Source organism: Panthera tigris, chromosome B1 (assembly GCF_018350195.1).
Source record: "Panthera tigris isolate Pti1 chromosome B1, P.tigris_Pti1_mat1.1, whole genome shotgun sequence".
Lineage (NCBI taxonomy): Eukaryota > Metazoa > Chordata > Mammalia > Carnivora > Felidae > Panthera > Panthera tigris.
In genome coordinates, this window is record NC_056663.1 from 76,693,843 (window position 1) to 76,706,250 (window position 12,408).

At 35.2% G+C, this 12,408-nt stretch overlaps 1 protein-coding gene across 3 annotated transcripts in view; it reads left to right on the plus strand.

Moving 5' to 3' along the window:
- The window catches only part of LRBA (LPS responsive beige-like anchor protein), a 781,201-nt gene that overhangs the window by 652,493 nt on the left and 116,300 nt on the right, over window positions 1–12,408 (plus strand). The gene's annotated exons all lie outside the window — the stretch shown is intronic.

Genomic DNA, 12,408 nt, shown 5'->3' on the forward strand with positions numbered 1-12,408 from the left:
GTTTGCATTCCCACCAACCGTGCAAGAAGGTTCCCATTTCTCCACATCCTTGCCAGCATCTGTTGTTTCCTGAGTTGTTAATTTTGAGTAGCTCTTATTTTTAATAAAAATAAGTACATTGTGTTTGCAAAATGGTAACGGGGGTATATTATATATTAGAAAAAAGTTTACTAGTCTATTTTTTCAATCATTCTAGAGAATCAACTATTAATAGAATACAAGGGTCATTGGTTTATTTATTAAACATGGATTGATTTAAGATGTCCAGGGGTGCCTGGGTGGCTCAGTCAATTAAGCATCCAACTCTTTTTAAAACAAATTTTTTTTAATGTTTGTTTATTTTTGAGAGAGAGAGAGAGAGAGAGACAGAGCATGAATGGGGGAGGGGCATAGAGAGGTGGAGACACAAAATCCAAAGCAGGCTCCAGGCTCTGAGCTGTCAGCACACAGCCTGATGCGGGGCTTGAACCCACAAACTGTGAGATCATGACCTGAGCCAAAGTCAGAAGCTCAACCAACTGAGCCACCCAGGTGTCCCAAGCATCCAACTTCTGATTTCAGCTCAGGTCATTTTTCCAGGGTTGTGGGATTGAGCCCTGTATCGATCCTGTTTAAGATTCTTAAGCGTGGAGCCTGCTTAAGATTCTTTTTTTCTCTCTCTCTCTCTCTGCCCCTCCCTGCCTCTCACTCTCTCTCTTTCTCATTGTCTTAAAAACAAAAAAACAAAAAAAAAAAGAAAAAGAAAAATCCCTTGCCCAGGACCTGACATTTGACAATTGCCATATGAAATGAATAAGCTTAGAGTCTGTAAAATGTATGAAATGACCAGGAAATAATGGGATTTTCTGTATGGCTGTAGCATGGGTTTCTTGGTCAAGAATAGCCAATGATAAGGCTTGAGAAGTAGGTTGAGGCCATATTTATGAAGAAGCCTTTATAGCTTGCTAAGGAGTTGGTACTTCATCTTACAGACAGCCAAGAACCACTGGAAAGACATAGAAGAGACATAATTATATTTAATTTATTCATTAGGAAGGTGGCAATGTGAACTTTAGGCTAGAGTTGGGAAGTGGGGGAGACAGGAAGATGAGTTAGGAAGCTGTTATAGTTAAAGGGAACTGAACAAGAAATTATTGTAACCCTAGTTAAAACAATGGCAGAGGGGATAGAGAAGATATTCTACATATGTGAGTCATAATAGATAGAAGAAGTTGAAGATGACCTTGAGATTTTAAAATGAGATTACTGGGTGAATTATCTTACAACTGAAATATGTATTACAGGAAGAGATATACTTTTTGAGAAAGATAAATTCAGTTTTATATGTATCATAGTTAATGTATTTTTGATATGGATTTCAAAACATAGTAAGCTAAGAAATTATAATAATAAGATAAATGACAGTGCCGTTAAGAAACTTTTAAAATCCTATTTTATCTTACAAGTATGTAATAGATAATATTACCATGTAATTGATTGAGGTAATTAAAACATCTTTTCTTGACTCTTCTGGCTCATTTTCACCATACCAGCCTTTCTTATCTCTTATTTGGAGTATCCAATAAGCTTCTTTCTAGTTTCCCTATCTCTTTATATATTTAATATCCTGCTGATGGATCTATCTTCCAAATGGGCAGGGCAATCATATTGTTCTCTTGCATTTAAATCATGACTATAAGTTGGATTCCTTCTTACAGAACTGCCTGCCCCAAACTCACCATGGAGACCTCAGCTTACATAAAAATTATGCCTGTAGTAAGTATATTGTCATAGGAATTTTCTGTCTCTGACATTCTATTTTCAAATATCTTTTATAGTGAGGAAGCCATTCCCTGTAATTTCTTCCTATTGATATTTATTCCATTCCCCAAGACCCAAACAAAGCAAATTTAAATCTCACTTTAGTCCTTCTGATATATGGTTGATCCTTGAATAACATGGGTTTGAACTGCTTGGGTCTGTTTATACATGGATTTTTTTTTTTTTACAGTACAGCATTCTAAATGAATTTTCCTTATGGTTTTCTTAATAACATTTTCTTTAGCTTACTTTATTATAAGAATACAGTATATAATACATATAACATACAAAATATGTGTTAATTGATTGTTTATGTTATTAGTAAGGCTTCCCGTCAACAGTAAGCTATTAGCAGTTAAGTTTCTGGAGAGTTAAAAGTTATATATGGATTTTAGTGTAGCCCTAGGTTGTTCATCAGCACACTATATAAATACAAGAGCCATGACTACAGAGTCTTTTTTTCTATGAAATCCCGGGTGTACATTGTACTTCTCTTATGATTTTCTTTACTCCGCCATGTATTATACTACTATAATACTGCTGCTATTAGCCTAATTTTTCTTCTCTCTCATTATATGATAAATATATATAATAATATATAATAGATATAATATATAATAATGGCTTAAATTTAGTAAGATTCCAGTGAATATTCAGTGATAGACCTATAATTCTAATTCAGGTCAATTTAAGTAACAGAATTAGCATATGTAATAGATTCGGTCATGTTTTATACTTCCATATCAACTACCTCAATAATTTTGTAAAGTTGTATGATAGATGCATGAACATGTATGATTCATATATACTCAATAATAGGAGAGTTGTCCCCAATGTTCAGTATTAGCTAACTTGTGACCATAGTTAAGTTACTCAACCTTTTTTGACAGTTAATAGATAATGGATATTAAATAAGGGCTGTAGGTTTTAAGTATTATGACAGATTTAGAATAGGTATAATGCTGAATGATCACATGGCCACTGACACAAGAGAATTGTGATGTAAAAGAAGATTAAATCTTTACTGTGGTAACACAAAATAATGATAGGTAACACTTTTTTGATGTGAAAATGCATTCAGTAGGAAAATTAATGGGTGAGCACTATGTCTGAGTTTCTTACAAGGACATCTGAAGTTATTTATTACTCCTGTGAAAATGTGTTCAGCCTACTCTTTACGTAAAAGTGTCTGCAATTCATGCATTAAATGTTTATAATCTAGCACTGGTTGATAAAATATGCATTTCAACTCCAAAAAATTAGTGGTTATGGATAACATGAAATTGATGATCCCATAAAAGAAATAAATTATGAATTCATAGTCTGGAGTTGTAGACTTGAAAGAGAAAGATTTTATTATAATGCATGACTTGCATGTAGAGAAAAGCATTTTAAAAAGTCTTTTTTCAGCACATTTATTTCATTGCTTCTCAAAGTCCAGTGTTGCTTTCAGCAAATATTTATTGGTACCTACCATTTGCCAAATATGTTGCTCAATTCTGGGAAGATACAAAGATGAATATTATAGAACCCTGCTCTGTAGGAATTTACCATTAGTAATGGAAATAATCAGTACAGAATGTGATAAACTGGAGCATATGGCAGAGCAACTAACTTTGTTCAGGGAAGCAAGATATTTAAGAGACATTTGAGCTAGGTATTGAAGGATTTTCTGTCTCTAAGAAATAATTTCATGTCTGTATGTAGTTGATCTTTTAGGGCTTTAATCTTATCATACTGCCTTTTTAGATTGTATATACATATCATGTTTTTATAAATATAACTATTTTTACTGCTGGTTTTTTAACTTACAGTTTTCATATAGACCACAAAGTAGTTGTTTAAATGGAGATGGAAAGTTTTTTCCTAGGGTAAAGTCTGAGCTGATAGGTAATCAAAGGAATTAGGAAAAATCTCATCTATGATGTCCCCAGTTACTTCTGCCTTGTTCTTCCACTGCCTTGTTCTTATTTTGCAGTCAGCTTTCATATTCACATTCTACCACTTTGGAAAGAGACAAGCAGCTTCTCTTCTAAAGGATGTGACTAGAAAGTTGAGTGCATCACTTCTCTTCATATCCTAATTTCTAAAATTTAGCCTCATGACTGTTGTTAGCTATGTGAGTTTGGGAAGTATAATATCAAGCTCAGCTGCCTAAAATTGCAAAGGGGCTGGATGTATTCATAAAAGTAAGAAGGATAAAATGGATTAGTGGGATTTAGTTTATGCTACATAAGAAATCAGGAAATTGATATTATAGAATATACCAGGAGAAAATTTCTGGTTTTGTACTTGGGAGGTTCTAATAAAACAGTTTATTTGGCCTTGTTACTGTCACCTTATTTTTATTAGAACTGTCTTTGTCATCCTTTGCTTTTCTTTCCTGATACTACCTGAGAGGAACAAAGGTATTAATAATAAGAAGAAAGAATCATCTAGTAGTAGAAAGAAGAAGCTTAAGAGGATTACCTTGAGTCCCTGAAGGAGGAAATTTTTGTCTGTTGTATATCTCATTTCCTGTGGTACAAGAACTATTTCTGAAAGGAAGGGAAGGTCAAGGGTTCTAGAGTAAGAACAGAGAAAAACAGGTGAGAAAACTTGATTCACATTTAGCAGTAAAGTCACCACCAAACTGTGATTGCTCTATACTTCTGGCATTTATCAGGAAGTAGGAAAAGTAGGTCACCAGGGAAGAAATGAGTTGTGGCAGAGTGATAGAGAATATGGTATGGGGCAGATGGTCTCTAGTAAGATGAGTTTACCATTCTCATTTCTCAGAAAAGATGTTCTTAAATATAGGAAACACATTTAATAAATAGTTAACTATTTTCAGTTCTCAGGAAAGATAGCCAAAGTGTAAGTTTAGGGAAAGCACATTCTGTGGTTTAAATTTATCTAAATTTATCAAGAAAATAGATGGCTTAGGCAGGTTCAAGAAAGGTATATTCTCTGGTTTTGTACTTATCAAGAAAATAAGGTCTTTTAGGTGACAGGGTCACAGAAAAATCTTAGCCCCTTACAGAAGGAAGCCTCCTGTATTTAATTCATGTGATAAAGTATCTCATACTAATGATATGTACTGAAGTATCAAAGTATAAGGTAGAATCACCAGTCAGAATGCCATGTAATTGCACTGAACTTTATGTATTTCCAAATGCTTGGAAAGATTAGAAGCGTGTTTCTAAATAACATTAGTTGCAGGTATTCCATCATCCTCGTCCACCAGCAAAAAACCCAAAAAACAAAAAAACAAAAATACCCCACAACAACTAAATAGAAATCCAGATCCTGGTACTCTCACAACAGATTACCTGTTCCACATTTATTGCCAACAACACTGACAATAGGTGCCATATGAACTTCTTGGTGAATTTATTCATTATTAATCTTGCCACCTACAGTGGCTTAAGTAAGATTGCTGGTACCTGAGAGTGAAACTACTAGACACATTCATGGCTCATCCTTAGAGTTTTGATTCTTCTCTTGATTCAGGTCATAAGAAGGCAAAGTTCTGAACAGTATTAATCTCCTGCAGAATACTTCTTAATTTAAATGTTCTTAGCATTAAACTTACTGCCTTTATAAAAGTAAATGAGACTCTGATGTTACAAGTGATTCTTTTGGCTCTTTTACGAAAGTATAAGTTAAAGATATCATTCATTTTTCTGCATGTAACATTAATCATCTTGAATCATGCATGCTGATAGTTCTTATATTTCTTTATTCATCCAACAATTAGTAGTGTCACTTACCTATCTAGGCTCTAGAACAGTATTATCCACTAAAACTTTCTACGATGATGATGGAAATCTGCACTACCCCTTCATGGTGGCCACTAGCCATATGTGGCTATTGAGCACTTGAAATGAAATGTTACTAATATTACTGAGGAACTGAATTTTAAATTTTAACTGACTTAAATTTAAATAGCTATAATTAGCTAGTGGTTACTGTATTTGCAGTACAGCTATTGAGATATAATGGTTAAAAATAAAGTGCCTACCTTCTTAGAGTTTATACTTTTCTACTGTGATACTCATGAGCCAGGTTAAGCGCCGTGTTATATGTAACCTCACTTAAGTCTTTTAAAAGATTATATCACTTGTTTCAAAACTTTTAATTTTACTCCTCGCTATGGATTATATTGTGTCCTTCTTAAATTTGTATATTGTAGCCCTATTCCCCATGTAACTCTACTAGAGCTAGGGCATTTTAGGAAGTAATTAAGGTTAAACGATGTCATAAGGGTGAAGCCTCTATCCAATAGCACTAGTATTTTCTACACTAGTCAAGCTATGGAAGCAAGCTAATTTTCCATCAGTGGAGAAGTGGATAAGGGAGATGTGGTATGTATATACAATGGAATATTATTCAGCCATAAAAAGAATGAAATCTTAGGGACAGTTGGGACAGTTGGGACAACTGTTGGGGACAACATGGGACAGTTGGGACAACATGGATGGACCTAGAGGGTATTATGCTGAGTGAAGTCAGACAGAGAAAGATGAATACCATATGATTTCACTTTATATGTGGAATCTAAAAAAAACAAAACAAATGAACAAACAAAACAGACTCATTATAAATAGAAAATAAAAATGATGGTTGCCAGAGGGGACAGGTATGGAAGTGACAGGGATAATAGGTGAAGAGGATTAACAGGTACAAACTTACGGTCATAAAATTAGTAGTCATGGAGATTTAAAGTACAGCTTAAGGAATATAGTCAGTAATACTGTAATAACTTTGTATGGTGACACATGATAACTAGACTTATCACATTGAATATTTCATAATGTGTATAAATGTCAAATCACTATGTTATACATCTGAAATTAATATAATATGTCAGTTACACTTAAATTTAAAAAAGAAAAAGGAATTGGTGGCCTTATACAAGAGAAAGAGACGCCAGAGACCACTCTTTCTCTGTCATGTGAAGACACAGTAATACATCTGCACTTCTGAAAGTGAGGAAGAGAACTCTCATCAGAAACTTAACCCTGCCAAAACCTTGATCTTGGTCTTTCCAGCCTCATGAACTTTGAGAAAATAAACTTCTGTTGTTTAAGCCACTAAGTCTACGATAGCCTGTTTGTTACGATAGCCTGAGTACACTAAGACCCCCCTCCCCGCTCCCCCAGACTTCCTATTCTACATTAGTATCATGATTCTTTAGCTTCTGTACTTTCTATAAGCTGGTTGCAAATAGTTGTCAAATCTAGTTTTACAATGATAACTCTATATAATATAGTTGCTTTGTTACTTCTTCTTATATTAATATTATTTTCATCTTGCCTTCCAAATAATTTGTATTCAAATATGGTATATGCTTTAGGGACTGTCTTAAATTTTACTTCCTTGAGGAACTTACTCCCCTACCGTAGCCCTTCCCCCTCTTTGAATTGCTGTAGAATTTAGGTATTCTATAGGAATTGCTACAACTTAATTGATGTTTCTTTTCTGTTTGATGTTCTTAAACATGTAAAATTCTTCTAGGGCTAGGATCTTACCTTTTTTATAAACATCAATCTTCAATTGGCTTAATCCTGATGAAGAGAAGAGAGAATTGACTTACTCAGCCAAGGAAATTTATTGAACCAACACAAATTGTTGTTTATCCAATATATCAGGCCTAGTAATTTCTTTCTTTTTTTTTTAATGTGTATTTATTTTGAGAGAGAGAGACAGAGTGCGAGTGGGGGAGGGGCAGAGAGGGAGACACAGAATCTCAAAGCAGGCTCTAGGCTATGAGCTGTCCCCACAGAGCCCGATGCGGGGCTCGAAACCACGAACAGTGAGATCACGACCTAAGTGAAGTCGGATGCCTAACCGACTGAGCCACTCAGATGCCCCAGTCAGGCCTAGTAATTTGAAAAATGTGTTTGGTAAATCTTATCTTTGGATATCATACTGAAATATTGAGTAGATACTTATTTAAAACAAGAACTCTGATATTTTACCTTGTGTTCTGGAACAATGCAGAGGTAAAGTAGATTGCCTTCTGACATGACTTTGAGCCTTTTTTATTTATGTTTTTAGCAAAGTGTGAATGAAAATAAGAGTAGAGTATTATTTCATAGGTTCCTTTAAGAAAATTCATGTTTGCAATTTTCCACTTCTCTTGAGTATCATATGGAAATATTGGTATGTATGCTTTTATTTTTTTAAATATGCTCTATGAAACCATATTTAGAAAATATTAATGAAATGTTAGAAATAGGTATTTTAAGTATTTTTTTCTTCATTTTAAATATTTTAGAGTCCTATTTAGGTAGTTAAGAAGAATTCTCATTTTGATTATTAGACAGCTGAGTATCTTAGTTATATCTTTTCACTAGAGCTACTGTTCCACAGAGTTAAATCCATACTTAGCATAGTTTGGCAAACTGAATCTGAAGTCATTGCATCCTGGTTGTTTAGTAACCCACTGGCAGCAGAAAGATGGCAGTGTTCTTTCCAGGCAGTTTGTTCATCCAAATATCAAGGCTAGGCCTACTCTGCCTTATATGTCTATAGCTGCCAATTTTCCTGTGGCTTCTTTATTTCTTTATCCCTCTATCCAGCTGCTACTCACAGCTATTGCCACATTTGCCCTCTGGCTCCTGGGATAGAATGCTTAGCTTCCCCTGAGGCTGCTGTTAATGCTTCCTTTTTACTCTGCTGGCTGGGAATGCACTTGGCATCCACAGTCTCAAACCTCTCCTCCCTCTTTTTTTCAACAGACACCAAGCACTTAAGTAGCACTTTCAGCCTCCACCAGTTATCAGTAGTAGCTTTCAACCCCTCATTTCTGGTCTGGTAACTCAGCACACTGTCCCGAGAGAGCTTGACTAAGCCAATTTGCCTCCTCTTCCCTCTTTCCTGTGTCTGTCCATCTTCCTTTTCTCTTTTTCCTCCTTATCCATTTCCTTGTCTCCCCTTTCTTTTTCTTACCCTTCTTACTCTTCCTGACAATTTTTTCTTTTTCTTTTTAGAATAGTGGATGCCACAGAATTAGGCAAATATTTGTAGTAGAAAGTAAAACAGTAGTAAATGCTAACAATTTTTAAAGTTTGCCCAATATTTTAACTGGTTCAACTAAAAAAAAAAAAAAGGTGTTTTGTTTAATACCTTAGTCTGCTGGCCACTGTATGGCTATAATGCAGGTTCTGTAATGTAAGTTCATGGGGATTTTCTTTTTTTTTTTTTTCTTTTGTATGCAGAGTTGTAGATTTTGTATTTACATAGGTCAAGTCAATATATAATATGGGAAAAGGTATGAAGAATTCTCAGCAAATATTTAATAAGGAAAAGAAAAGCCATCTAGCTATTTTTGTTGTTTATGTTTTTGCCTGAAATGATTTGAATGTGCAGTTTGAGTTATTTTTCAAACTAATTCCCTTCTGAATATTCTGTGAATGTTAGCTTTTCATTTTTCAAGTAATGGCTTGTAAATACCTTTAGAAATTTATAGTTTGAGACTTCTGACCCAAAGATTAGAAAAGTAAGGTAATACTTGTTAATTTGGGACTCAATAACAGTGTTCTGCAGGCCTTAGTCATTAACTGTTGACAAATGTGTAGGACAATTTTAAATGGCTGCAAAATAGAAACATGAAAAACTCATATTGATAGTAATAGACCTGAATAAGTCATTTAAAATCTTTATCTCTTCCTACCTAATTCCCCTTTATTTTAATGCTTTACTGTAGGGGGGAAAAAAAAACTTCAGGCGAAATTTGTGTTTTATAAATTAACCAATTGTATATTCTTCTTCTATAACCCTATTTAACCAAAATATATATTGTTTACTCTTACTCTGCATTTAAATCTGCATTGTAAAGGTACACAATATCTTTCTCATCATAAAACCTTACATGTGTTTTTGTTTAATTTGTAAGGTCTAATATTGGGTTTATGTTTAAAGGAAGCATCAACCCATAAGAAGTGTTTTACTTACCTTTTCAGAACCTTAGGTATGAGTCTCAACCACTCTGTTGCTTTGCTGAGACGAGGGGAAAGGGAGGAGCAGGAAAGGAGAGGGACATCTGCTTATTACATTCCTCAGTAAAACTTCTGAGTTTATAGCTCTTTAAGAAAGAACGTTTTATATATGGTGTTTCACAGCCTTTTAAATAGGTATAAAAACGTCCCCACTGTTCCTTAATGTTTGTATTAAGAGACCAATAATCAATAGATACCTTATTATAACAAATTGAATATACTTTTTAAAGGTGCACATATCACCCCTGCCAGACTGTAAAGCCACACATACCTGCCTCCCATCACCCCTGCAGCAGATGGGTGGGTGCTAACAATTTCAGCATTTAGAAATTCTTTTTGAGAGTGTCTTGCTCGAATGTAAGCCCATTTAAAAAAGTTCTACCCTCAGGAAGTTGCTACTTCCATTTTTTTAGACTTGTTTTGTGCTGGAAGTACTGAGAATACAGCAGTGATGCTCTTGGTTCTTCATATACCTTTTGTTCATATACAGAGCCCTGGGATACTTGAGTCACACAAAACTACAAATTATCTAAGTGCGTCATGCCTTTGAAAAAAATTTTTTTAAGTTACCTTTAGAAAATTGACTGAAAAAGTATAATTATTTTAAGCAATTTCTCCTTTGGTGACATTAGCAAATGTATTTTTAAAGAGCAGTATAACTTTTTTGAGCAATACTGTCCCAATTTCTGCATGCAATACCCCTTGCTAATGTCCACACAAAAATATGTACATTAATGCTCATAGAAGCATTACTCTTAATAGCCAAACAGTGGAAACAACCTAAATTTCTATCACTGGTGAATGGATTAACAAAATATTGTATATCCGTATCAATTAATGTTTTTCAGTCATAAAAAGGAATGAAGTACTGATAAATGCTACTCTGAGGATGAACCATGAAAACATGATGTTAAGCCAAAGAATCCAGGCACAAAAGGCCATATATGATATACTTCCACTTATATGAAATATCCAGAATAAGCAAATCCATAGAAACACACAGTAGATTTGTGGTTGCCAAGTGGTAGAGGTTGGAAAATTGGGAGTGAGTGCTAATGTATATGGGATGTCCTTTTGGTTTGTGAAAATTTGTGATGGTGGTTGTACAGCTTTGTGGATGTACTAAAACCCACAGAACTGTATGCTTTTAAAATGAATTCTGTGAAGTATGAATTATATTTCAGTTTTTAAAAAGTACACCAGTTGTCATTTTCATTCAAAAATTGTATGAAGGGGGCACCTGGGTGGCTCAGTTCGTTAGTCATCTAACTCTTGAATTCAGCTCAGGTCATGATCCCGGGGTTGTGGGATCAAGGCCCACATTGGGCTCTGTGCTGAGCATGGAACCTGCTTAAGATTCTCTCTCTCTCGGGGCGCCTGGGTGGCTCAGTCAGTTAAGCGTCCGACTTTGGCTCAGGTCATGATCTCGTGGCTCGTGGGTTCGAGCCCCGCGTCGGGCTCTGTGCTGACAGCTCAGAGCCTGGAGCAGAGCCTAGAGCCTGCTTCAGATTCTGTGTCTCCCTCTCTCTCTGACCCTCCCCCGTTCATGCTCTGTCTCTCTCTGTCTCAAAAATAAATAAACATTAAAAAAAAAAAGTTCTCTCTCTCTCTCTCTCTCTCCACCCCCCCCCCGCCCCGTTCACACATGCTCCTTCTCACTCTGTCTCTAAAAAATAAAAACAAATTGTATGAAGGGATTTAAGTTGTCTTAGAAAAACTCAGGAGCTTTAGCATAAATCATAGAGGTACCTTTAGAAGAGTCTGTGAGAATAAGGCCACTTAAATTTAGCTTGTCAAGCTGTTTTCTGAAAGAGTAGTGTTAAAAAACAAAATGTATGTAAGAAAAATGAACAAATAGAAAACAATGAAAATATGTCTTTTCTTTTTGTGTTGCTAATGGGTACATTCTATATAAAATGCACATTTTCTTGTTAGCAAATAGTTCCCAAACTTCTAGTGTTTAAGAGTTTCTTTAAAATGCAGATATGAGGGGGCGCCTGGGTGGCTCAGTGGTTAAGCGTCCGACTTCGGCTCAGGTCACGATCTCGCGGTATGTGAGTTCGAGCCCCGCATCGGGCTCTGTGCTGACTGCTCAGAGCCTGGACCCTGTTTCAGATTCTGTGTCTCGCTCTCTCTCTGACCCTCCCCCGTTCATGCTCTGTCTCTCTTTGTCTCAAAAATAAATAAATGTTAAAAAAAAAATTTTAAATGCAGATATGAGGATCTCACACCATGCTTGCTAAAATTGATTCCTCAAGTTTGAAGAGGCCTTGGAATAATTTTCTAACTCCCCAGGTGATCCTGAAGTAGATGGGTTTCAAATCTCTTGCCATATTTGGAATATTTTAATTTTGCATTTATTCAAGGAGGAAAGTAATGATTAACAGGAAAGGAAAACTAACTTTTCTGAGAGTTAGTTTACAGGTACTTTGGAAATATTATGAGTTGGGTTAAGTTGTTCCATTGAGAAGTGATGTTGTTGTGATCCTACGTTATTTGCTTTTTTCCTGTGTGTGGATTTCATGGTTTACTTTTTATTTAATTTCATGAATATGACCTTAGCAACATAACAACCAATGATATGTGGCTAGTGTTAGAAAATAAAGCCAAGAAGTCCAGCATA